We start from the raw sequence: 27988 nt of genomic DNA on the forward strand, positions 1-27988 counted from the left end.
TGAAAGAGGAAGGGAAGGCATTCCATGCAGGAGTGGCCACACAAAAAAGGGGGGCCTACTGTTTGTTGTCCTAATTGTTTTGATGTTTATCATTGTCAGTTACTGTTACCAGTTCATGTTTATACATTTGATGTCTCTAAGTAAACTGTAAACTCCTGGCCTGTTTCTTCATCGATGATTGACTACTCACCAGTTCTTGAAACTCCTTTTTTCTCTCCTGGCTTCTATGACACTGACCTTCCTGGTTCTTCCCCTACCTCTCTAAAGTTTCCTCCTCTTCCTCTCCCCACCACTAAATCAGTATTCTACAAGGCTCTACCTTCTGCCTTCTGTGCTTCAGCCACTGTTTTGGTGAGAACACCCATTGTAAATGGCTTGTTATTATTTCTATGCTGATGACTCTCGAATCAACACCCCTAATTCTAAACTCTTCACAGGATCGCCAGCCTTTTTAATGGGGGGAAGAGGGAGATGAAATGGAGGAAGAAGGGCTATTACTGTTGTGGTGAAAGACATAACCAAATGATGGAGTTGGATAGGGAAGACTGGGACTAAGGAGAGAGGGCACAGCTGGAGACAGTAGATTTGAGTGACATTCTTTATAGAGGTGATAGTTGAAGCCATGGGAATAGATATCTTGAAAAGGCTGAGTGTAGAACCTTAGGAAACAGTCATGTTTGTGGTACAAGGAGGGCCCTAACTTCACTGTTTATATTGTGGACAGCACCCTCTTGGAGTCACCCAGGCTTATAACTCCAGGTTATCCTTGACTTTCCCTTGCTCCCCATATCCAACCAGTTACCAAACCTTATTGATTCTATGTCCACAACATCTGTAGCATTTGGACCCTTTACACTACCCTAATTCAGGACCTCACCATCTCCAGCCCAGACTATGGCAATAGCTTACAAATCGATTTTCTTGTCTCAAGTCTCTCCCATCTCCTATCCATCAACCACACGGCTGCCACCGTGATATTTTTTTTTTGGAGGAGGGAAGGCAGGGCAATTGGGATTAAATGACTTGCCCAAGGTCACGCAACTAGTAAGTGTGTCAGATGTCTGAGGTTGGATTTGAACTCATATCCTCCTGACTCCAGGGCTGGTGCTCTATTCACTGTGCCATCTTACTGCCCCCAAGAGATATTCTTTAAAGCACAGGTCTGATCATATCACCTCCTTTCCCCCCCAACTCCAATGGTTCTCTCTTACCTTTAGAATCAAATATAAATTCCTCTAATTAGTATCTAAAGTCCTTCACAAAGTGGCCTCAACCTACCTTTCCAACCTCATTATACATAACTCCCTTTCTTGTTCTCTGAAATTTAGCCAAACTGACCTTCAGTCATTCCACAAGCATTCATTAAATAAACATCTGCCATGAGCCAGGAATTGCTCTTGCTGCTCCTCACACATGATGTTTTTTCTCCTGTCTCTGACTCTGCACATACTGTTTACTGTGCTTAGAATGGATTGACTCTTTGCCCCAGCCTTTTAGAATCCAATGAAGAATTCTTCAGATCTCAGCTTAGATGCCACTTCCTGCATCTGATATTTTCTGAATTTTATTTTTTTGTCACAGCTGCTAGGGCTTACCTCCCCAAATAACTTTAACTATTTTGTACATATTTCGTTTATATATGTAGCTTTTGTTCCCAACACCCCCCCGCCCCATAAGAATATAAGTGCCTTGGGTACAAGGATAGTTTCATTTTTTAAAAATTTGTATTCCCAGTGTTTATTGGTGCTTAATAAAGCTTGTTGATTGATTAATATTTTTAAGGCTTAAATCCTAAGGGACACCAAGGACAGGAGCAGAAGATAACAGCAGGTCTCAACTGGAGTGGCAAGACTGAAACGTAGTTTTAGTTGCTGACCCCTGGAAGTCATAGTCTTTAGGACCACCACCAGGAGGGTCAGTGGTGATCGTGGTCTCAGGACTTGGCACAATATCCAGGTTCCAACAAGCTGGCACCGCTCCTTAATCACGTGTGGGGTAAATGGATCCTTTATGATCTCTATCCCATGGCAGTTCAATTATACTTTAAAAAGCCATTGGTTTTAAAGGAAGTACCTTTGTTGGGTATGCTAATATGGGGGATCCTTTTGTATGGGTTGGCCTTGATGGCCACTAAGGCCTTTCTAACTTTCAAATTTTGTGATTTTATGAGGTCAGAAAGTGTTTACTCAGATGCATCTGATAGGCTTCCTGTCTCTGATGTTATAGGCAGGAATATGCAGGGTATTAGCCCTGCAAGGATCTGGCCAGACAAGCATGGAACATAGAAGTTTTCAGAAAAGGGACCAAAGCAAAGGTAGCCTACGACAAATGTTTAGAAATCTTAAAAAACAAACAAACAAAAAAACAAACCTAGAGAACTATGAAATTCTGAAGACAGAAGGAGAAAATGATCCTGATTAGGAAGAAAAAGGGAGGCTGCTTGAAGAGCCTGATATGCATGCAAAGGGAATTAATCCACTAAGATTTTTAAAAGATATATATAAAATATGGAGGCAAAGTCAAGTAGCTAAGGATGATAACAAAAAGTAGCTTGGTCACTGGAGAACGGTGGCAGGAGCACTAAGTCCCAGAATAAAATAACGCGGGCTAGAAAAGCTAAGAACAACACAAAGGACTTTTTCCCCAGTAATGCTGGGGGCAAGAGGAAGATCAGAGAAGGGAAGGACCTCTGTTCAGGAAGGATGCAATAACAGATAACAGTGAAAAAGCAGACAACTCAACTCGTATTTTCCCATTTTTCTTCCAAGGAGAACAATCTTTGCACTGGGAACCCAACAAAAAATGGTTCAAAGTGAATAAAAATCCAGACTAACTGATTCACAGCATTGTAGATCTTTGGAAGATCTTAGAGAATTGGAGGTGGTCATATGTCTCAATTTTTAAAAAAAAGGGGAAAGGGTGGATTTTGCAAACTGCGCTGAGATTGCACTTTGCAAACTGCACTTTGATTCTTGGCAAAGACTCTAGAATATATTATTAAGAGGATAACATGAGAACACTTAGGGAAGCAGTGATCACTGAAATCTAGCATGGTTATAGTAGTTCATGCCAGCTTAATCTAATTTCCTTTTCATCAGGATAATTTAGCCAACATGGCATAGTGGATAGGACCATCCTTAGGAAGACCTAGGTTCAAATCCTGTTTCTGACACGTACTAGCTGTGTGACCTTGGACAAGTCACTTGAATGACTGGAACGTGTGTATATACCAGTCATTTTCTACACAGATGAAATTACAAGTGTATAATCTTATTCTTCACCCCACCAAAAAGAGGATGCTTTATCAGAGATATTTTCCATGATGAAATTGTACCACAGGGGGCGGCTAGGTGGCTCAGTGAATAGAGCCCTGGCCCTGGAGTCAGGCGGACCTGAGTTCAAGTCCAGCCTCAGACACTTAACACAAAAAACTAGCTGTGTGACTCTGGGCAAGTCACTTAACCCCAATTGCCCTCCAAAAACAAACAAAAAAAAATTGTAGCACAACATCTAACAAAGTCTTATGCAGTGCTTGTAGATAAGATAAAGAGATAAGGGCTAGATGATGGTAGAGTTAGATGAATTTGGATCTGGCTGATTGGCCATAGAGTAGTCTGATAGGCCAATATCAACTTATAAAGGTCTATGCTCGTCTATATTTTTGCCAATAACTTGACTAAGAAATAAGAGGCACACATGTTAAATTTGTAGATGTGATAGAGCTTAAAGGGATAGCTCATAAGAGGAATGAGAGAGTCAGGAACCAAAAAGACCTTGAATACTTATACTGACTAAGATCATATTTAATACAGACAAAATAAAGTTAAGTTCCAGAAATCAGCTGCCCATATGTAAGAAGGGACAGTGTACAACATCCTGAAGTGAAGACGCTCTTGGGGTTAAATGGACTGCAAACCCAAGCTATGCCCACTGGGTGATGGCAGCCTAAAAGTCTAATGCTGTCCTACGCAACATGATCCCCAAAATAGGTAAAGTCCACAGAGCGGCAAAAATGCCACCATGTGGTTAAGATATGTGAAGTTCCATGTTAAGTTCTAGGCATACAACTTAAGAAAAACAGGAGGAGACCAGGCTACATAATAGGGGATTTCAGCCTTCTGGAAAACCTGAGAAAGAGGGACTGATGGGAAAAATTGAGAGGTACTTAGCCTGGAGATGAAAAGTCTTTGAAGAGACATAAACAACTGTTCTGTAGAAAAGAAACTGGTTCTGCCAGAAGGCAGGATTCAAAGGAATGTATGGAAATTGAGAAGAAGGTGGCTTTAGCCTCAGAGAAAGGAGGAGAAAATTCAGTGAGAGCTATGCAGAAGTGGAATGGGCATCTACTGTGTTTCCCCGATAATAAGACACTGTCTTATTATTTTTTTTGGACAGAAAAACACCAGAGGGCTTATTTTCAGGGGAGGGCTTATTTTAATGAACATTGACAGCAATTTTAATAAACAGGTAAATGTGAACAAAAATTCAATAAAGAACAGGATGACGCGCTCACTGCTGCAGCTCTGATTGGATGCAGCTCGGAGCATGGCGTGCGTTTCACGGGGGGGGGGGGGCAGCAATCTCAATAGGGCTTATTTTCTGGGGAGGGCTTATTTTAGAGGAATCTTACACAGTAAGGGGAGGGCTTATTTTTGGGATAGGTCTTATTATCGGGGAAACACGGTAGGAGAGGTAGGATGGTTTCCTCTTACTAGACTGAGTCCTCAGCCACAAGCCAGATGACCACTTGTCAGGTGTGTGGTTGGTTGAGTGAGTGCTTGTTCATGCACAGGTTGGATTCAGTGGTTTATGAGATTCTCTGATAAGAAGCATTCCTAAGAAGAATATCAAGTATGATTTTAATGAATAGTCTCATTTTTAAACCACATGTTGCCATACATTGTATCATTATCCCAGTTTTACAGATAGGTCACATACCTACATAGGCAGAGTAAAGTGTCCTGATTACTCATTCTGTGTTGTTCCTAGTCTACTGTGCTAACTCTTTGATGCTCATATCATGTAGCCACGAGGCAGATGGGGAAGTCAAAACGTTTATTCTTTATATCTCATGTGAAATGGGGAAGAAAATACTTTCTCTTGAAAGTGACTGAGGGACAAAAAGGTTGAGTCTTGTTACAAATCACATAGCTATGTGATCTGACTCAGATAAAGAGTTCTTTCTCCTGCTGTGTACCGTAAGTGCAGACACAGAGTCAAAGTCACAGGTATTATTATTCTTGACCCTTTGATCTTGAGAGAAGACAAGACTGCCACACCTGTGTTCTTTCTGTCCTCTGTCTTTATACAGTATGGAAAAGGTAAGAAAGTCACACTCACTTGAGATTTCCAGCCTGGTGAGTTTAGGAGTAATAAGACAAGACCAGGCTCCTTCATATCCTCTTTCTTTTTCCTCAGCCCTGCATTCTCAAGACTGCCTTTATTTAAGAGGGGAATCTAGAAGAAGAAGAAATGGCTCTTATGTTCCTGACAGCCAGTTCCCAGGTGACTTGGACTTTCTTCTCTCTTGAAATTCAATCCCATTTTTCCTTTCCTCATCAGGGATCTTTTTCATTCAGCTGTAGCCAATCCAGGGATCAGAGACCTAGGTATTCATTCCTAGGAAACTGGGCCCACCTTAAGAAGAGTTCCATGCTGTGGTGCCTCCTTTAGTAAAGCCCTGGGATGGACACAATGACCTGGGGACAAGGTATTTCTGCCTTGGGTCACATGCTTCTATCTTGATTCCACAGTACATAGGACTTATCCTTTATCCTTATCAGAACCACTTATATGTCTAAACTATCTAAATACTTTTAATTGGCTCCCTTTTCCTAGGATTGAGGCATTCCTGAGTGAACCAGAATCTGTTTGTTTCAGGAACCAGTCACGTTCAAGGATGTGGCCGTGAACTTCACCCAAGAGGAATGGCAGCAACTGAACCCTGCTCAGAGGGACCTCTACAGGGATGTGATGCTAGAGAACTATAGAAACCTCATCTCACTGGGTAAGGATGGCTTCATCCCCTGATTCAGAATCTGCCCTGTATTAGGAACATACAGCTTTTCACTAAATGGAAGTAAGCAAGTTTAATTCAGTAAACATTCATTAAGTGCCTGATGTATACAAGGCACTTGGGATGTCAAAGGCAGAAACAAAAAGCAGCCAGTGCCTAGCATTTACATTCCACTAGGAGAATGGAGCACAGCATGTACACAAATTAAGTAAATACCAGGGGGAGGGAGAGAATGTTAACACCTGTGGTCATGAGGAAATGCTCAATTCAGTATGTGGCACCTGAGTGGAGGTTGGAAGGAAGCTTAGTTCTGGTATATAGGGTGTAGATCACCAGGTATACCTTGTCTTTTTTTTTTTTAAGACAGGGTTAAGTGACTTGCCCAAAGCCACACAGCTAGTATCTGTTCCATTCTCTTCTCTATAAACAGGGCTTCCCATTTCTAAACCTGATGTGATTTTCCAGTTGGAGCAAGGGGAGGAGCCTTGGATACTTGATTTGCAAGGAACTGAAGAAAAAGCAGTACCAAGAAATACTTCTCTAGGTAAGATAAGAAAGGGGAGGGGATAAGCATTTCTGTGGAGCCCACTATGTGCCAGGCACTGTGCATACTTTTCTACAAATATTTCATTTGATTCTTACAACAAGTCTGTAAAGTAGGTGCTGTTATTTTCCTCATTTTACAGTTGAGGAAACTGAGGCAGACAGGTTAAGTGACTTGCCAGGATCACACAGCTAGAAGCTATCTGATGCTGGATTTAAACTCAGGTCTTCCTGTCTCCAAATCAGTGTTATTACAGGCATGCCACCAGCTGCCTGTGAAAAAGAACTAGACAGATGGGACTCCATGGAAATAACAGCCTACGTGTTTAATGAGAGAGATCTCCTCAGTTACCCCAAGGATTGCTGAGATTGTCATTGTAATGGACCCAGACAGCAAAGCTTTCTTAAATTTTGTGACTTAGGTGGGATGGAAGAGAGTTTCTTTTTTTTCTTGGATGTTATTCCTGTGCTTCTCTTTTCGTGCTGCCAGCCTCCAGTTTTTTCCTCCTCTTCATCTTTTCAAAAGACCACCCTTTTTTCCTCACTAAAAATTGTCTTCCCACATCCATTCTAATTCTTATTCTTTCCTTGATATTTCTATTCATTACTTTCTCCTCCACTTAAAGATGACCAAAACAGTATGCTACCATATTCCTGGATGGGTTTTCTCATATTTTCTGTTCACATTGATTAGAGAGATAATCCCCTACCCCTATGTCCAGACTTCCTAGTTCTTTTCTCTGTTACCCTCTCCTCTCTTATTTCTTCAACTTTCCACAGTTTACAAGACTGGTTTGGAGGTCTGCCCAATAACATGAATACCTGGTTCTCATTATTTTTGGTTTAATTCTGCTTTTTTCCACTAGAGCATTTTATTTTCTTTACAGAAAGAGAATACTCTGTTCTTATCACAGATTACATTTGTATGTTCTCTTGATTTCAGGCTGGGAGTATATGCCTGAAATCCAGGAATCAATTGCAAAGCAGAACATTTCTGAAGAAGAAGGATCACCCAGCACATTAACAGAAAGAATTAGAGGAGAGATTTCTGTCCCTGAAGACAGAGGGGAGAAGCAGAGGGAAAACTCTGTAGGGAAGACAAGAGAAAAACCACTTTCTCTTGAGAGAAGTGTCAAGAAAATATCAATAAATCCTACTAAAAAACACACTAAAGAGAGAGTCCATGAATGTAATCAGTGCAGGAAATCCTTTTTTGATCGTTCTTCCCTTAATCGACATCAGAGAACTCATACTGGAGAGAAACCCTATGAATGTAAGGAATGTGGGAAAGCCTTCAGCCACAGCAGCAGTCTTAGGAGACATGAGATGACTCACACAGGAGAAAGTCCCTATGAATGTAGTGAATGTAGGAAAGCTTTCTATGACCGTTCATCCCTTGCTGTACATGAGAGAATTCATACTGGAGAGAAGCCTTATGAATGTGATGAATGTGGGAAAGCCTTCTTTGACAGATCATCTCTCACTCGACATCAAAGGATTCATACTGGTGAGAGTCCCTATGAATGTAATGAATGTGGAAAAGCCTTCAGTCAAAAAAGTATACTTACTCGACATCAGCTAACACATACTGGAGAGAAGCCTTATGAGTGTAATGAATGTGAAAAAGCATTCTTTGGCCTCTCATCTCTTATTCGACATCAAAGGACTCATACTGGAGAGACTCCCTTTGAATGTAATGAATGTGGGAAAGCCTTTTTTGACCGTTCATCCCTTACTCAACATCAGAAAATTCATAGTAAAGAGAAGCCCTTTGAGTGCAATGAATGTGGGAAAGCCTTTAATCAAAGAAGTCACCTTAACCGACATCAGAGAACTCATACTGGAGAGAAACCCTATGAATGTAGTGTGTGTGGAAAGGTTTTCAGTAGCAAGTCATCTGTTATCCAACATCAACGACGTTATGCCAAAGAGTAACCCTGGGAATATGAATTTGGGAAAAACTTCATTTATCCTTTTACTTTATTCTGTTGCCAGTATTTAAGATGGGGCAAGAGACCTCCATTAAAATATTAAGATGGGGGATATCAATCTTAAATGTTTCTTAAATCTTCCATTTCTGGTTACTATTCTATTTTTTTCCCCTTTCTTTTGCTTCCTAATTCCTTGAACAAATGGCCTATAGGTGCTGTATCATAAATTTAAAGTCAAGCATCTTAAAAGCAAAATGTAGCCCTAGGAATACCACCAAAACCAGTCTTCCTTAGTCATTGCTAGGGCTCATCATAAAGGGAAAAATGGAGGGGACACAGATACTGAGATTTCCAAATTCCTAATAGACATACATGTTTCCTTATCTGATCATATGTATTGGGCCCCATACTAACAGATGGCTTTAGCACCCTGGGCCTGTGGAAGCCTCCATCTAAAGCAGAAAGCAGTAGCCCTTTGAGAACCTGGAAACTCTTGACATCAAGACTATAAATACTTTCAGTCCATTGTGAAAAAGCAGTCAGTCAACACACAAGCCTTTTTAACTATGCTTATGACTCCAATCTGCTCCACTTGGCAGCTTTCCTGGGATTTGCCCCTTAACTCCTGACTTGGGTCTTCCTATGTCCTGATTCTTGGGATACTAGGTTTACTTGGATTTTGGCCCTTCTCAATTTCAGTTATCATAAACTGTAGCTTTCAGACCTAATTTACTACTTCTGCTCTACTAACAGCTTAGATCACTTGCTTCTATGCCAATTAAGTGTTGGGCTTCCCATTCTGACAAGAGATATAGTACTAGGCTCACTATCCTCCCCTCCAACTGAACCTACCCATTGCCTCTACTTTCTCATTACTAATTCCCATCTTAACCCTTTATGCTCCACTTCTCCAAGGTGATTTTCTTCTTTCAAAACCCAGTGACCTGTTATTCCTTACCTGCTGCCTCTCCACTCCTGACACTTCTGACTGCTGCTTTCAAACGTTCCTGTTTCCACAACAGTACAATCTCACTTTCATGCCCTGCCCCCCTTAGTGGGACACTGCTTTTTTTTCTTTCTTGCTTATAACTAGGTTTTCTTGACCAAAGGCTGGCCCTTGGTCTCATCTCTCCAAATTTCTCTTACCTACTTAATTACTTCAGTTACCACCGTCATGTTGCTCATTCTCAGTTCATCACTGATGTTGGAATCCTGTCGTAGAACACTGGAGGCCCTGGAAGTTAAGAGATTCATGTGGACAAGTAACCAGCCCAGCCAGTAAGCCAGCATTCCTCCTCTTCTCCATTTGTTCTATACATAGAGCTTCAGCAGCCACACAGTCCATCTCACTGAAAGCTGGGATGCACCAAAGTCTGAGTGTGTTCATACACTGACTTTAGTAAAGTACGGGATGCATAAAGGTGCCAGATCCAAAGAGAAAAGTGAACATATCCATGATCGTGAAGACAAGTCCAATGGGGCAAGTGAAAGTGGGAAACTATATATCAAAACCGTGCGGCAACTGGTTTGAGGGATATTCTTAGTTCTTTATAACTGATATGATTTGGCTTATTATAGGGCCAGGGCTTTTGTGGCCTTCTTTAATTTTGGCAGGGTGGGGTGCCAGCTGTTCCTCCTGGCACCTTAAAGGACTGATGATTAAGATTCTAAGTTTTTATACAGTCTGCTTTCTTGATCTCTTACCTGTGCTCCTATTATCTGATGCTAACTACCTAAGGTAAATCTCAGTTTGTTCGTTCCTCTATCACTTTAAACATAGAAGTCAAAGACTGATTTCACTGGAATAGGGAACTCCTTGGTGAGACAACTACTACTAGAAATGCAGTTGAAAACTTCTCTGCAGCTTATAAAATAATAATAGTAATAATAGCTAGCATTTATATAGCACTTTACTATTTATAAAGTGCTTTACAAATATCTCAGTTCTCACAACAGTCTTGGGAGGTAGGTGCCAATATTATCTCCATTTTACTGTATGCAAGATGCATGAAGATAAGGAAATTGAGGTAAACAGATTAAGTGACTTGCCCCAAGTCACATAGCTAGCAAGTGTCTGAGACACATCTGAACTCAGGTTCTCCTGACTGCTGTGGTACTCTATCCACTAAGCCACCTAACTGTCCCTAGAATACCAGGAAGTTAAATGATATACCCTGGGTCATACAACTAGTATCTATCAGTTATAAGAGTTGAACAGATTGTCTTGACTCTCCACTGTAATGTTTCGTTTCATTTTGAACTTAACACATCAAAAACTAAACTTGTTATCTCTGATGTTCTAAACCAGTTTTACTTCTCAAATAACCCATTTCTATCAATGGTCATAGTCTTCTATTTCCCAGTCCAGACCCTGAAATCATTTTGGACAAGGCCAGTCTTTTTCCTTTACATTTTCTTTCACACTTATTCCTTCTATTCCAGTTTAACATTTTCCTATTAAGGTTCTTATCTCCTCATACCCATTTTATTGCAGCCTTTCCAAATTCTTTACCTTGAGGCTCTCATTCAATCCATTCTACACATAGCTGCTAGGCAATTTTGTTAAATACCCCTGGAATTATTCCTCACTCTGGTTCTAAAACTTTCATCACCTATAGGATTAAGTCCAGACTCAGCCTAACACTCAAGCCTTTCCACAGTCTGGTTCCAGCCTACCTACTCAACCTGATTCCTCTTCTACGCAGAGCTCCAATGTTAACCCCTGACCTTCTCTCCCTTGTTTCTCTAATTTCTGGCTCACAAAAGTGGATGTTCTTTTGTCTGGATTGTCCTCATCACCCCACCTCTATTCAGTAAAATCCTATTGCTCCAAGGCTCACCTCAAATGGAAGTAATTTCTCTCTCTTCTGCACTATTCTAGCCTTCGTTTTTACCTAGAAAGCCTTATTTGTATTACTCCTCCTAGAGAGGCGGTGTGGCAAAGTGGAGAATTCTGTACTTGAAGAAGGTCTGGGTTTGAATCCTGCCCTTGACACTCTCTACTTGCTGGATGATCAATCATACATAAGTCACTTCTCTGATCCTCAGTTTGCTCATCTCTAAAATGGGGGAAGGGGGGGTAATCATATTTACCTCACAGCTGTGAAGGTCAAGTGAGAATATATATAAAACTATAGCTATCGTTTGCTGTCATTTTTAGTTATCTTTATGCGGAAGGTCATAGATTTAGAGCTAGAAAGAACTTTAGAGGCCATCTAGGCCTATCCCTTAATTTTACAGATGAGGAAACTGAGGTAGGCCCCAAGACCCTAACAGGCAGTACAGTATTTGAAGTCCGCTGCTCTTCAGTTTCAAAATAACCTGATTTAGGAGTCAGGGCTTTTTTATTCCCTCAGTGCCTTGCAAATAGTAAGTGCTCAATAAATGTCTGTGGAATAAATGAATGACTTGTTGCTTTCATATCCAGTTGGCCATCAGTTCCCACTGACCCTGATTTGCCTATTTCTCTGCATTTCCTCTGCCACCAGCACAGTCAGGGCCTTTTGGTCTCCCTACTGTCTTACTATGTCTAATGTCCTCCCTACTTCCTGTGTCTAATTCTGTCTCCTTTTTATGTATCTTGCATACAGCTGACAGACTAACCTTCCTAAAATATCAGTTCTTGGCTCAAAAGCCCCAAATGCTTCCTTTTTGTCTGGAAAATCAGTTCTATATTCTGCCTACCATTTAAGATCTTCCTTAATCAGGCCATATTCTGTTAGACCTCATCTTCAAACACTTGAGCCCCTTAGTCTCTTCCCCTGGTCCTCTAAATTATTCCCCCTTTTTCCTCTGCCTGGTCCCTATGCCTACCTTGTTTTCAATTTCTTATGCAGCTTAAATCTCTGATCTCCATCAAGCCTCCTCTAAAGACTATCCCATTCTGCTCTATCTAAATGCTCTTTCATCAGCCTCTCAGCCCTGGTCTAAAAGTACCTGTCATTTTCCCATTACTTTCATTCCCTCTGATTTCATACTAAGGTGTGAATGATTGCCACCCCATAATACAATATGATACTCCCTATTTGCTTGATATTACCCCTATGTGGTAGTCTAAGGTAAATATTTGTACGCAGCAGGGGTTTCCTAAGACCCTTAAATCACAACACTCACCTATTCTTATGTGGAAATTGAATCATCCAGCAAATCAAATCACTAAGACTTACCTCGGGCTGAGGAAAGGAAGAGAGGAGGAAAGACAGACTAAGATTCCCATACACACATATACCCCTCTTCTTCACACCTCAGTCTCTACTGGAAAGAGGAGTAAGCTCTACTTGGTTTTACCTCTTTGAAAGATGCTTATTTCACCCTGGATCTTATTTACTGATTGATCCTCAGGTAAGATCTTGCCCAGTCTATCCTCATTCTTTCAGGGTACAGAAAATTTCACTTGCAATTGCTTCTGGCTGCACGTTTGGGTATTTTCAGCCACAGTAATTGATGGTTACTTATGCCTATAAAAATTTTCCCTTCCTTTCAGACTTCTCTGTTGTTCAGGCATTTCAGTCACGGCTAACTCTGTGACACCATTTGGAGTTTTCTTGGCAAGGACACTGAGGTGGTTTGCCATTCCTTCTCCAGTTCATTTTATAGATGTGGAAACTTATGCAAACAGGGTTGAGTGACTTGCCTAGGGTCACACCGCTAGTAAGTGTCTGAGGCCACATTTGAACTCAGGAAGACGAGTCTTCCTGACGCCAGGCCCAGTACTCTATCCACTGCGCCACCTAGTTGCCCAAAGATGTTATGCAATCATGTCCAACTCTTGGTGATCTCATATAGGGTTTTCTTGGCAAAGATTCAGGATTACCTTCTCTTCTGCAGGTGACACTGTTAACTGTAGCTCTAGAATAAAATAAGCACAGAAAATCCAGTTTCAGTAACTAATTTTAGTCACCCCCCCTGAACACACTTTATTGATACCATAAACAGGGATAAATCTAGTGAAACCTATAGGCCTCGGCTTTAGGTATAGGAAGTGGGGAGATCCATCTGTAAGGACAATAAAAAAGAGCCCATGTCTAAGGCCCATGACTATGGACAGGGCAAGGACCCTTGAGAGGATTCTTGAGGAGAATAAATCTTTTCCCTTGGAATCCCAAAGAGTATTAGTTAAGCATTCTAGTTGAGTTTCTAGGCTCTCTCCCTGCTCACTTCCTGCCTCGGTTGGGCTGGAACCAAGGATTGTGAAGAGCAGTTCTTGGAAAGTATTGTAGTTAGGCTGATCCTGTTAGGAACATTGGAAAGGTACTGACACTGAATTTCAGTGCAGATCATTAATCCATATGTTCTCATGGTTGTCCATTATCTAGGGACCCCACAGAATGAATCTGAAAATATAGAATATGTTATAGGTTTGAAAGCAAAACTTACTATTTGAGACCCATGGATTCTGATCACCACTCCTCTGGTCTCCCCAATGTGACACCCACCCATACCCACCCCAGTACCTTTCCGGGTGTTTTGATCACAGCAGTATAGATATAGAGTTGACCAGGACCTTAAGAGTACATCTAGGCCAGTCATCCAATGTCATGGATGGGCAAACTGTGTGGCTAACAGGCTTGTGGACTCTCCTTGGCAGACATTCCTGATTAACCTATCCACTGCAGTGGTTAAACACCTTGTGCATGTTTCTGACACTGTAGGCCTCTGTTCCCACTTTGTTGCCAGCTTAGAGCCTATTATGGAGGAAATCATTAGTGATTCACAAATGTCTTTACCGCCCCCCTTTCACTTAGTCAATCAACAAGGATTGTTTTATTTCTTGGAAATACAAAGGAAAAACAAAGTTGTGACCCTCAAAGAGCTTACATCCTATCTTTCAGTTCCCCAAAGAAAGTAATTTCTTAAGACAAATTCCCATCTTTCTATTCTGTCTATCTGCACTCTCCTGGTACCTTGTCCCACTGTCAGTTCTTTTACCCTGTGATTTTGATTTGAATCTCTTGACTTACTTTTCCCCCCCATTTGGTCTTTGTTATGAACTTCTCTATGGTCAATGTTTTGTTTTGTTTTTTGCCTTTTTGGAAGGCAGTTGGGGTTAAGTAACTTGCCCAAGGTTACAAAGCTAGTTTTTTTGTGTGGGTGTTAAGTGTCTGAGGCTGGAACCAAACTGGGGTCCTCCTGACTCCAGGGCTGGTGCTCTATTCACTACACCACTTAGCCGCCCCCAGTTAGTTTTTACAAAGGAATATTTACTGAGAAGATATAGCAAGAAAAAAGTACAAAGAGATTCCCCCCACCCACCCAAATTGGGAACACAGTATCTCCTGGGGTTCAAACTTAAAATGGTTGCAACTAAACATCTGCCCCCATCAAATCTGATTGAAAGTACGTCATGGCCACTGGAAAGTTGCTCCCTTCTAAGTAGGACACAGTGTTTCAGCTATCTGACTGATCAACTGCTGAGCTGAGTTGTTTCTCAGGACTGAGCTAGATTATTACTATTACTACTACTGCTGCTGCTATTACTACAGACCAATTCCTAATTAGGAAATCCAAGAAAAAAAAATCACAGTGAGTTATTTTTCTATTCCATTTTCACATAGGGAGATGGAGAAGTCTGTGGACATTGAGGGGGTCTAGTCAAGGGCAGGACACCTGGAGCGTTCCAGTACAGAAACTGCAGGAGAGCCTGTAGCCATGCACTAGGACCAGAAGAGATCCTGGACCCAGTACAGAGAGGTCTAATACTATGCAGAAAGCAGGAACAGGTACCATCTGGCAGCTCTGTGGCTCATACTCAGAGCTGAGTGTGGACTATGGAGGGAATGTGTTCCTAGGTGTGGTGGACTGGGGCAAGGATGCTGTGTACAGGGCAAGGAGCAGGAAAAGGAGTGAGTAGCAGCTCTGTAGCTCTGACTCCTCTAATGGAGTGGGTTCTCAGATCTGACTTCCACGCCAGTATGAAGTCTGCAGTGGAATAACCAGGGCAGGGAGTTCAGAACAAAGTAGAAACTATAGTTCTGTTGCTCTGAACATGCAAAGCTTCCTAGATAGCTGATGGTAGCTGGATACAACAGTGGTTTATTAGAGTTCCAACCTGGAGCACTAATATTCCAAATAAAGCTGTTCCTGACATTCATAGCTTTCTGCATGTGATGCCTTTTATCAGGCTGATTCCCTGTGTCCAGTGGACTTAGGCCCAAACTCAGGTCAGAAGCTTGCAAAGCTTAGAAGAGGAAAGCAGCAATTTAGTGATTCCCAGTTTGTGCTGTCCCTGGGATCCTTGGAAGACATAACACACCACCACAAGAAAGCAGCTGCAGCACTTTAAAGGACACAAAATAAGACCAAACATGGACTAGACTTTCCCTCCAGAAGTACACAAAGCCCATCCCTAATTCAAAATCTAAAGTGGGGAATGAGCTACCCTTCTCCAAAAAATCCTATTATAAAGAGCTATCATGGTTACAGAGATGCCCAAGACTCAAATCTAGAAGAAAACTCCAAAATACCCACAAACAAAGCTTCAAAGAAAAATACATCTTGAACACAAATAAAACTAGAATTCCTAAAAGAAATGAAGCAAAAGTTAAATGAAAAAATTATTTTTAAAACAAAATGAGAATATTTAGAGGAAAGAATAATAAATGAGAAATGGAAGAATGATTTGGAAAACAATTAACAACTTGCCATAAAAGGTACAAAACCTTAAACAAACTTTAAACAAAATTTGTGGAAAATCAGAATGAACCAAACAGAAGTTAATGGCTCCTTAAGACAAGAGATATTAAAAATAAAGCCAAAAAATTAAAAAAAAATAGAAGAAAATATAAGGCATCTTATATAATGACAACAAAAAATTGACCTAGAAAATAGATCAAGGATAATTTAAGACTCACTGAACTACCAAAAAATGTTGACTAAAAAATAGACTAGACATCATATTTCAAGAAATTACAAAGTAAAACTTCCCAGATCTCTTAGAACTAGACAGCAGAATGAAAACAGAAAGGACCCACCAGTCATGTCCTAAAAGAATCCCAAAATGAAAACACCAGGGAATGTGATATCCAAAATCCAGACCTTCTAGGTCAAAGAAAAATACTGCAAGCAGCCAGAAATAAAGAATTCAAGTAGCAAGGAGACACAGGCAACATCACAAAACATTTAGCAGCCAAACCTAACAAGGAGCAGAGAGCTTAGAATATGCTATTCTAAGTAGAAGCAAAATATATAGGTTTACAACCAAGAATAACTTACCCAGAAAAAATATAATCTTAGAGAGGGAAAAAATAGGCCATTAATAAAATAGGGTACTTTCAAACCTTCCTGATGAAAAGACCAGAGGTAAGAAGAAACTCTGAAATTCAAAAACAGGAGTCAAGAGAGGGAGAAAAAGAAGGTAACTATATGTGAGCAAGCATAAGGGACTAAACAAAGAGGAAGTGTTTAGTGGGGGATATATAAGTATCTTCAGAACCCTAACTTCTTCGGAGGTCTAGATAGAGGGAGGGAGGGAGTAAGCATTTATATAGTGCCTACTTGGTGACAGACGCTGTGCTAATCACTTTTTACAAGTATTATCTCATTTGATCCTGTGTTACAACAACCCTGTGAGGTAAAGGCTATTATTATTCCCCCTTTACAGTTGAAACTGAAGCAAACAGAGATTATGTGACTTGCCCAGAGTCACACTGCTAGTGAGTGTTTGAGGCCAGGTTTGAAGAAAAGAGCAAGTCAAATTACATTTGTAAAACTACAAACTAGTTAACAATTTCAGCTACACATCAGCACAAAAAATTATTGTAACATAAACATGTAACACATGTGGGGTAAATTCTATGTGATATTCATTTGGAATATTATACATCTTGTTACATAAGTAAAAATCTAAACAAGGGGTGTAACTTAGCACAGAGTGAAATACATTATTTAAGTCAATAAGCATTTGTTAAGAGTTTACTACGTGCCTAGTACTATGTTTAATGTTTGTTGTTCAGTCATTTTTCAGTCATGTCTGACTCTTTGTGACCCCATTTGGGGATTTCATGGCAAAGATACTGTATTGGTTTGCCATTTCCTTCTCTAGCTCATTTTTTAGGTGAGGAAACTGAGGCAAACATGGTTAAGTGACTTGCACAGGATCGCAGTTTAGTAAATGTCTAAAGCCAGATTTGAATTCAGGAAGATGAGTCTTCCTGACTCTAGACCCAGCCCTTTATCTACTGTATCACCTAGCTGCCAATGCTAACTGCTAAGAATACAAATATAAATAAAAGCAAAAAGAAAGTCAGTACCTGCCCTCAAGGAGCTTACATTCTAATACATAACACTGAAGACAATACATAATGTGAAGACAACACATAAAAGGAAGTTAAAAATGGTGTGGAGTGGAGGTGGAGATGGGGAGCAGGGAAGTGAGGCAAGAGAAGGTGCCAGCATGGGGGGAATGGAGAAAGAAGTACAGAGAGTCAGGAATGGAGCCTGAGGAGGAATGAAGGAGTAAAAAGGCTGGCCTAGATGCTTCCTTAAAATAAATGTTCTGGGAAAAACTGACCAACCAGGGGAAAGTACCACAGGGATCTCCCTGAAGAGGGAACTTCTTGGATAAGAAGGGTTCTGGGGCTTGGTGGTAGAGGCATCTTGCGGGGTGAGAAAGCTACTAGGGCCTTATGGTGGAAGAAATCTATCTAGAGAGTCAGCGGAGCTCAGAGAGGAATGAGTGACCCACCAAGAATATTCTAATAAAGCTGTTCCTGATATTCATAGCCTCTGCACATGTTGCCTTTTATTTTTAAAGCAATTGGGGTTAAGTAACTTGCTCAAGGTTACACGGCCAGTTATTTTGTGTGGGTGCCAAGTATCTGAGACCAGAACCGATCCCGGGTCTCCCGACGCCAGGGCCAGTGCTCTTACTCACTGTGCCACCTGGCCGCCCCCCACATGTTGCCTTTTATCAGGTTGATATCCAGAATTAGTACGAGTGTCTTTCCCTGCCCCAATATGACAGCTCATTGGTGGCAATTTGCTCTTGTTCTCAGGTCTCAAGTATTATCAAGAAGATGAAATACTGATAAAGGATTAAAATATATATTTACCTCATTATTCTGAATTCATTATATATTTCAGTTTTGCTGGTCTCTTGGCACTAACTAGATTCAGAACTCAGAATATAATCACATAATTTTAATGATGGAATTAAAATGCAAAAGAAAATATAAATTCTTCTCCCTCATGTCTACTCCCTCCTAGATCTTTAGGGAAGATAGGAAAAAAAAGTCCTGAACACAAGCAACTCAGTGGTAAAGAGAAATGGGAGGTGGGAGGGTGTTTACTCTCCCCTCCTCCCCACTATGAATGAAGGAAAGATGGAGATGATATCTCCTGGACCCCCAAGTCTCCCAGCAAACAGGATTCACAGTAGCTGGCAGTCCTCAGATGATCTTGGACAATGTTGATTATGGCATGGTGTCTGCTCTTCACTACTCAGTTCAATCCTGAACTGTGTCTCAGCCCCCAGCAATGCTAGCCTCAGGACCTCAGTGAAGGAATGGCATTTTCTTTGCTGAGCTAGAATCTCAGCATTTGTTCTGCCAGCTCCCCTCTGAATCTTTTTCTTGGACCCTAAGAATCTCCACAAAGACAAAAGGATCAGACAGATTACAGACTTCACCATCTCTTTAACAAAAAAAAAACTTTTCTTCATCATGCTGTTTAGTTGCAAATTTGCAACACTACAATTTCTCAAAAAATTAATTTTTGGATAGCCAAAAGAAGAGCAATGGAGAGATTTATGGTGGGTATGAGGAGGCTAGAGAATATTTTCAAAGATGACCTATGTACAAGAAGTGGCACAGGGAGATATTTGGTAGAAATGTATGGTCAGAAAAGGAAGACATGTGGCAAAAATGTGTCATATGACTGGTTCTGTCCTGGAACCCACGAACATGTGTAAAAGACCTTGGAGAGAGCATCTATCTAGCACATTGAATGGATCCTTTATGGAGGATTTCTGCATTAACATCACCAAGAATTTCACAAGTGAGAAGGTATAGATGGTTTCTATTTATAGCAAGGAGGGAATGCCAGAGGTAGGGTCAAGATGGTAGAAGCGCAGGTATTAGTACAACAGAGGTGCCCCCCTCCTCGACTGCTCTATACATATTTGGAAAATGTGAAAAACTTATCTTTGTTGGAAAATCCAATAAAAATATCACAGTGAGTCATTTTTCCTTCCCAGGTTGACAAAAATGAGATAGAAGGAGTTGTCTATGGACACTGGGGACAGGTTCCAGACAGGAATGGCCATATGGAACACATGTACTAAGAAAGCAGCAACTGTTTGTCTTTGACCCTAGGAGTGGAACAAGGTCTCAGTTCCAGTTTCTAGCTTAATCTGAAGCTCAAAGAGGAATAACCAAGGCAAGAATCCCAAAACAAAGGGAAGCCTATCGTTCTGTCACTCTGAACTTGCAGAGTTTTCTAGCTGGCTGATAGTGGCTGAGTCTAGCATCAGTCTACAGGAACTCCAACCAGGGCCAAGATAACAGGTTTGCTGATCAGACCCAAACCCAGGTCTGAATTTGCAGTGCTCTGACCAGGAGGGCAATGATCAGACTTTACCCTAGGTCAGACCACTTTTTGAGCATTGAAAGCTTATAGGTCCCCAACCTGACCTGTAGATGTTGAGATCCCAGAATAAAAGAATGCTCAATAATCCAAGAAAGTAGCAGCAGGACCCCAGAAAACATACACTCAGCTCAAATATTCCTTCCAGAAGTGTGCAGAACCAACCCTAACATAAAGACTGAAGTCAGGAAGTTGAATGGAAGAATGAGTGAAAAACAGCAGCAAAAGAATCCCACCATTCAAAACAAAACAAAACAAAAAAAACCCCACAAAACTATAGTGGCGACAGAGTAGCTCAGGATACAAGAAGAAGAGAATGACTCCAAAACACCTATAAGCAAAATCTCAAAGAAAAATAGTTTGAACACAAGTTCAACTAGAATTCCTAGAAGACATGAAGCAAGAATTTTAAAATATTTTAATAAATGAAATCAGAGTTCTGGAAGAAAAAAAAAAGAGAAAAGAAATGAGAGCCACAAAAGAACTGGAAGAAAATTAACAACCTGGTACCACAGATAGGACATTTTGCCCAAGATATAAACTTCCTAAAAATAAAAATGAATTAAATAAAAGCTAATGGCTACAAGAGACAATAAGAAATATTAAAACAAAGTTAAAAGACTGAAAAATAGAAGAAAATATAAGGTATCTCAAAGCAAAAACAGACCTGGAAACAGATAGAAAAGAAATTATTTAAGAATCACTGGATTCCCTGAAAGTTCTGAGAAAAAAAAAAGAGCGTTGACATTATGTTTCAAGAAATCTTACAAGAAAACTGCCAGATTTCTTTGAACCAGAGGGAAAAGTTGAAACAGAAAGAATCCACTGGTTACTTTCTGAAAGAAACTCCAAAACAGAAACTCCCACAAAATTATAGCCAACATCCAGAAATTCTAGAGGGGGGGGGAAATACTGTAAGCATCCAGAAAGAAAGAATTCCAAGTAGCAAGGAGCCATAGTTAGGATCACGAACAATTTAGCAGCCACCACTATACAGGAGCTGAGAGCTTGGAATAAGATATTCCAGAAGGTAAAGGATATAGACTTAAAACTAAGGATAACTTACTCAGTAAAACTGAGGGTAATCCTACAGAGGAACAAAATAGATTTTTAATGAAATAGAAGACTTCCAAGCATTCCTGATATAAAGATAAGAGATGCATAGAAATGTTAAAAAAAATGGGAATCAAAAAACATTAAAAGGTAAACCTGAACAATCATAAGGGACTAAATAAGGACAAACTTTTTGCATTCTAATATGGGGAGATAATAAGAGAGCTTGAAAGTGCTTCTGTTATATTTTGACGATCTGAAGAATGGAAAGGGAGAAGGAAAGGAATATACTAGGATCAGGAGAAGGGAGAAGGACGGGGAAAATTATTTCACATAATTGGAGTATGAAAGTAGAAATCTGTACAAGTATGGAGAAAGGGGTGGAAGGAGTGGATGTCAACTTAACTGGTGAAAGAAGGGAGAACACATTCACAGCTGAGTATGGAAATACATTTCACTTGAGAGGGCACCCTCTTTGTCTGAGGGCTTATAAGGGGCACCTCCAAAATCTCTTGCCTCTTAGCAAGGTCAGAGATTAGAGAATTCCTATGAGGAGACTTTAGTCCAAGAGATAGAAGCATCCAGAGCACTGAGATTTGCCAAAGAAGCATCATAAGCAATATGGTACATGTATAGCCTATAATCGGATTGCATGCTGTCTTGGGTAGGGGGTGGGAAGGGAGGAGGAAAAATTTGGAACTCAAAATCTTATAAAAATGAATGTTGAAAACGAAATAATAAGAGGAGCCAGGGCTAAATGGGTGAAATTATTTAAAATAATAACTATATATACATATATATAAAATATATAAAATAGCTCCTCTTAATTAGCTAGACTCCCCCCTCTGGGGGAAATAATTTGTGAAAGAAACTCCAAAACAGAAGCTCCCACAAAAATTATAGCCAACAACCACAACTTCCAGGAGAGCATAACTAGGAGATGACTACACAATAACAACAATATTGTAAAGATAATCAACTTTGAAAGATTTAGGAATTATGTCAACACAATGACCATCCGCAATTCCAAAGTATTCTTGAAATATGCAACATATCCACCTCCACAAAGAGGGAGCCAATAGACTCGAATGCAGATCAAAGCACATTTTCTTTTCTTTCTTTTTTTTCTGACACGACTAATAAAGGAATTTGTTTTCATGACCATAAAAAATAAAGGTTATAACAGATTCATGGCTTTCTGTCCAATGCTCCACTGTACTGCATGTACATGAAGATGCTCATCTTACTCGCTGTTGGTTAAGCTCACAATGAGAAAAATAATCACCGCGGCTGCAATCCTTCTCTCCAGTTTCTTCCGTGCATCACTATCACTAACCCCCAGTCACTCCTCCCATCCCTTCCCCCACCCCCAAAGTCCTCCCTTACGACAAATTAGTAGATTTAATAAATCAAAACACATTTACGCTTTGGTTCCGTTGCCGCACATCATCTCCTCCGAGAAGGGGTGCAGTGGGGACTATGTTTCCCAGCATCCGTAGGGGCAAGCTGAGATTCCGTTTCCCAGGATCTCTTTCCAAGCCTGCCAGGGAAGAGAGCGCCCCCGAGGCCTTTGGGAAATGAAGTCTGGACGGAGGAAGCGGAAGAGGCCCCAAGAAGGCTGCGGTAGTGCGGTCGCTGGCGTGTGCGCAGGCGCAGGTGTGCAGCGGGATCTGGTCCTGGGATGCCGGACCACCCTTGATCTGGAGGTAAAGCCCACTGCGGGATAGCCGCGCGGCTTTGACTGGGGTTGTGTCAGGAGGGGTTCTCGGGGGGGAAGCCGAGGCTGGGAAAGGTGGGGCGGGATCCCCCCATATCGCCAGAACCGGACTTTCCTCCAGGCTGCGGCACTCGGGGACTCTTGTTTAGGTGTTCATCCACCCGGCTAGTCAAGGCGTCACGCGTTTATTAAGCGCCTGCTGTGTACCCATGGTTTGTGCTAAGCTCTGGGGAGACAAAAAGAGGCAAAAGGCAGCCACTGCCCTCGAGGAGCTTACAGTCTAATGGGGAGACAGGCAGACATACGTAGGAACAAGCTGTAGACAGGATACAGAGGAAATAATTAACAGAGATACCATCAATAGTTGTTAAACGCCTGCTGTGTGCCAGGTTCGGGGTTAAACTTTGGGTATGCAAAAAGAGGCAAGTCAGGCTTTGCCCTCGAGGAACTTATAATCAAACGGGAGAGACAAGAAACAGATATGTAGGAATGAGCTATAGACAGGATAAATAGCATATCGGCAGCTGCGACATAATCAGTATTTGTTCCGTGCCTACTGTGTGCCAGGCACTGTGCTCAGCACCGGGAGCACAAGAGGGCAAAAGACATTCTCTGCCCTCCAAAAGCTCACCGTCCAAGGTGGGGTGGGGGGAGGCAACATGCCAATCGCTATCCACAGAACGTCAGCTATCCAGCATAAATCGGAAATAACCGAAAGAGGGAAGGCATTGTCAGTGAGGAAAGGCTTCTGGTAAAGTGAGACGTTGGGGAGGACTAGAAGGAAGCCGGGACGTGGAGATGCAGATGGAGAGCGTGCCCGGCACGGAAGAATGCCCGGAAAGGAGAGGCCCGTAAAGTATAAGAAGGCTGCAAAGGTAGGAGGGGGCTAGCTATGAAAGGCCATGAATGCCAGGCAGAGGACTTTATATTTGATCCTGGAGACTGCAGGAAGTCACTGGAGTGTACTGAATGTGTGTTGGGGGTGGGGAGGGATATGACATGGTCTGACTGGAGCTTTAGGAAGATCACCCTTGACAGTGGAAATGAGCATTTATGAAGTGCTTACTATGTCCTGTGCGCTAGGATTCACAGCAAGACAAAACACAGCCCCTGCCCAGTTCTAAAGGGGGAGACGACGTGTAAACAGCTGTGCCTACAAATTAAATACAGTGTAAATGAGAGGGAGTCTCAGAGGGACGGGAGTAGGGGGAAGACTTTTCCAGTTCTTGAAAAGACCTCCTGCAGAAAGTGGGATTTGAGCTAAGCCTTAAAGGAAGCCCAGTGTGGAACACTGTACTGTGCCTGGCGGTGTTTGCGTGGGTTTCTACAAATGTGCCTGAACTAATCAGGAGGTAGAGTGTGTGCCCTGTGAGGGCACAGGCCATCTGTTGCTTTTCTTTGTTTCCCCAGTGTTTAGCACAGTGCCTGGCATATAATAAGCGCTTGTTGATGAATAAAATGACTGAATTGGAGGAGTCTGGCACCTTCCAGGTAGAAGAAGTCTTCTAGACTTTGACTAACCCCTTGTTCCATCCTTTCTGCCCAGTGTGTTACCAAGTCATTTTATCCTTTAGGAGAAGCTCTGCAGTTTAACAATTTTCTCCATTCCTATTGCTGGCACCCTAGTTCAGTGCTGATCAGCACATCTGCCCAGCTGGTCTCCCTGCCTCCAGTCTCTTCCACCCTCAGCCCAACATAATCTTTCTGAGTTCAGCATATCACTGCCCAGCTTGAGTCCACAGAAGGACCTTGCTGCTGACCTCAGCATGGTAATGGGATGTGGCAGAAAGAGGACTGGATTGGGTATCAGATCCAGGTAGTATCCTGGTGCTTCTGCTCATTAACTGTGTAATCCTGGGCAGCTTCCTTTCTCTCTCTCTGGGTTTTCTGAGATCTTGTAAAGTGACTACTTTCAGTACCTTTCAATTCATTCAACAACCATTTGTTATGTACTTAGGACACTCAGGCCCTGGGAATACTAAAAAAAAACACCAAAACACCAGTCCCTGCCCTCAAGGAGCTTGAGTTTTACTTGGGAGACTTAAGCCTGAGCAACATCTGCATCTAAAATAAGATTTTTCAGCAACAGGAAAGCAGAACAGTGACCATCTCCTGGGCACATTAAGGAGTTGTAGGCCACAAACATTTTTCTTTCAATCTCTCAGGAATATCTTTCTGCTAGCTGACTCTAGACATGCTTGAATTTTTTTTTTAGTAAAAGTATTTACTGTATTAATCTTTTTACCATGTACCATCATGATTATGTATCTCATTAAATATGTAATCACATTAACTAGTATAAATTTAAGTTGTTTTTATAATTCTTTTCAAGGAATATTTATTAAGTGTTACTTATGGTATAGTATGATCTAAAAGTATAGATAAAACATTTAGGGGGTCATTAGAAGACTTTAAGTAGGATCTGGATGACCACTGGACTAAATGACCAACTGAGATCCTGTCCAACTTTAAATTCTGTGAATCTCTGATTCTTCTAAGGAAAGGCTGAAAGCACAGATGTCGGGTCTGTGAAGTAAAATGACAACACAGTGTATGGTCTGAAATAGTTTCTGTTAAGTGTGTAGCATAAAGACATCCACTGAAAAAGGAACTATGAGAGTCAAGTCACCAAGCATTTATTAAACCCTTGCTAAGAACCAGACACTGAAGCTACAAAGAAAGTTTAAAAAACAAAAACAACAAAACAGTGTCTACTTTCAAGTGTAATGGGGAACTCCGTATAATGGGAGAGAGTTATTGCAGACAGTAACTTCATTCTGTCCTATTTGTAATAAAGCATCAACGTTCTTTTCTAAGTTACAAAAGGGAGGAGAATGAAGTTCATAAGGGGAAGAAACAAGCAGGGCAGTGTTGGGACAATAATATTACTTTAGAAACAGAAAAAAATGGAAAGGTCTATATGAACTGATGCAGAGTGAAGTAAGCAGAGCCAGAAAACATGCACACAGTGACTACAACAATGCAAATGGAAAGAACACCCAAAAGAATCAAAGGTGAATATTGTAAAATTTTAAACAACAAGCATGGCTCTGAAGAAGAGATAGGAGAAGACACTCTCCCCCCACCCATTTGCAGAGGTAGGAGGTCCATAAGTGTTGAGCATTTTACATAGTTTCACACTTTTTAATGAATTAAGCAGTTATGTTGGTTTTCTCTTTTTTTTTTTTTGTCTTGGTAAAATATTTGTTATATAGGATGAATGTTTTTGAGGGGGTGGGGAAAGGATACTGAAGGAGACTATGTGATATAAAAAAGATATTAATAAAAAATGTATTTTAGGGGCGCAGTGAATAGAGCACCGGCCCTGGAGTCAGGAGTAACTGAGTTCAAATCCGGCCTCAGACACTTGACACACTTACTAGCCGTGTGACTTTGAGCAAGTCACTTAACTCCAATTGCCCTCCCAAAAAAAAATATAAATAAATAAAAAACTTATTAAAAAAAATAAATATATAGACAAAACCCAAACTACATGTAACAAAGATTTGTGGTTTTATCTTCAGTCCTCTTTTTCTGTTTATTTTTATATAGGGAAATATTCGTATTTTTTGACCTTTGTCAAGTTCATAATACTTAAAAGAAAAAAATCAAAAAGAAAATGGTGCAAAATAAAACAAAAAGAATGCTAACGACATATAAGGAAATTATTTTTGTGAGGAAGAAAAAGGGCAAGTTCCCCAAAAAGACTGATGTGGTTCCCTAGGGCACTTATCAACAAACTTATATTTTAAAAAGATGTGTAAAATATGGAACTTCACAGAAAAGCACAGTCATAACAATTCTATGGGTTATTCTCAAGCCCAGGATGAGGCTGGCAAGGAAAGCTAAAGACAACAAAAAGGGGGCTAATTTATTTGTTTGTCTTAGCTATGTTTGGGTCAAGAGGAGTCCCAAGGAAAGTATGTAATTATCATTGGAGACAGATGGAACAATAGATGACACTGAGGTAGATGAAATACTCAAATATTATTCTGCTTTTCCTTTTTAGGGGGAATGACCTTCGGAATGGGAAGGTAGAACAGACATTTTTGCCAGAGGGTGGAAACCAAAGATAAATGAAGAGACAGTCAGGCAGCACCTCTCAGCCCTTAAAGAATCCAGGTCACCAGGGCCAGAAGAATTCCATCTTAGGTAAAGAGAGAACTGGCAGATTCCTGAATAGGTGTCTGTGATCTCTGAAAGATCTTTGAGAATCAGTTGCTAAAGGACTAAAAAAGAACAGATATTCTGATTTTTAAAAGAGAGAAGGTGAACTCTACAAACCGTCAGGAAGCTTGACTTCAATTCCTGGCAGGATTCTAGGGCTGATTATTAAAGGGTTGGTAGTGTCAGTCCTTAGAAAGGGAGGTTGTTGGTCTCTAAATTTCAGCATTACTTTATTAAGATCGAGCCATACTAGATTAAACTTATTTCCTTTTTTTACAAGGTAAATAAACTTCTAGATCAGAGCAATGGTATCCACATAATATATGGATTTAAAGATTTCAACAAAGTTTAATTTGGTGCTACTAGATAAAATGGAACAGTTTGAGCTAGATCAAAGTTCCATGAACTTCTTTTTAAAAATGTTTTTATAATTATTTCAATATAATTAGTTTCCTTAATAAACTGATGAATTTTATTTAAAGCATTTAAAAACATTATCCTGAGAAGTAGTCCATAGGCTTCACTAGACTGCCAAAGGGGTCCATGGCAAAAAGTAGAAAGCCTGAGCTAAATGATAACAAAATTATGTGTATTTGGAACCTATTGAATATCCAGAATGAGAGAGAAGATGTCAGTAAGTCATTGACACCATGGAGGGATTTCTCTATCGGAGTCTTTTATTTAGTCTTTGGCCCTAGACAGTCCAACAATCTGTAAATAATGCAAAAGCATAAATGACACTTTTCTTAAATCTACAAATCATATAAAGTTTAAAGAAAGAGGTAATAGGTTAGGTTGCAGAGTCAAGATTCAAAAGGATCATGATAGGACTGAATAATAAATCAAATGAGATTAAATTTAATAATTATAATAACAGCTAATGGTGCATTTACTATTGTTCCAAGCACTGTGCTGAGTGCTTTACAATTACTATCTCATTTGATTCTCAGAACAACCCTTGGAGGTGGGTGCTATTATCCC

The 27988-nt window shown here is 40.7% G+C and overlaps 1 long non-coding RNA gene and 1 pseudogene across 1 annotated transcript; one reads left to right on the forward strand and one right to left on the reverse strand.

Moving 5' to 3' along the window:
- Window positions 1-27988, forward strand: part of LOC138152185 (zinc finger protein 184-like) — a 124050-nt pseudogene that overhangs the window by 2597 nt on the left and 93465 nt on the right.
- Window positions 9597-22823, reverse strand: LOC138151985 (uncharacterized). Its single transcript, XR_011165985.1, has 3 exons — window positions 22548-22823; window positions 12657-13338; window positions 9597-9724 (listed from the first exon to the last, which is right to left on the reverse strand). It is a non-coding gene; the product is annotated as an uncharacterized lncRNA (long non-coding RNA).

Source organism: Petaurus breviceps, unplaced genomic scaffold (assembly GCF_028583685.1).
Source record: "Petaurus breviceps papuanus isolate PSGF00001 unplaced genomic scaffold, PetGlider_PUasm1.0 90919, whole genome shotgun sequence".
Classification (NCBI taxonomy): domain Eukaryota; kingdom Metazoa; phylum Chordata; class Mammalia; order Diprotodontia; family Petauridae; genus Petaurus; species Petaurus breviceps.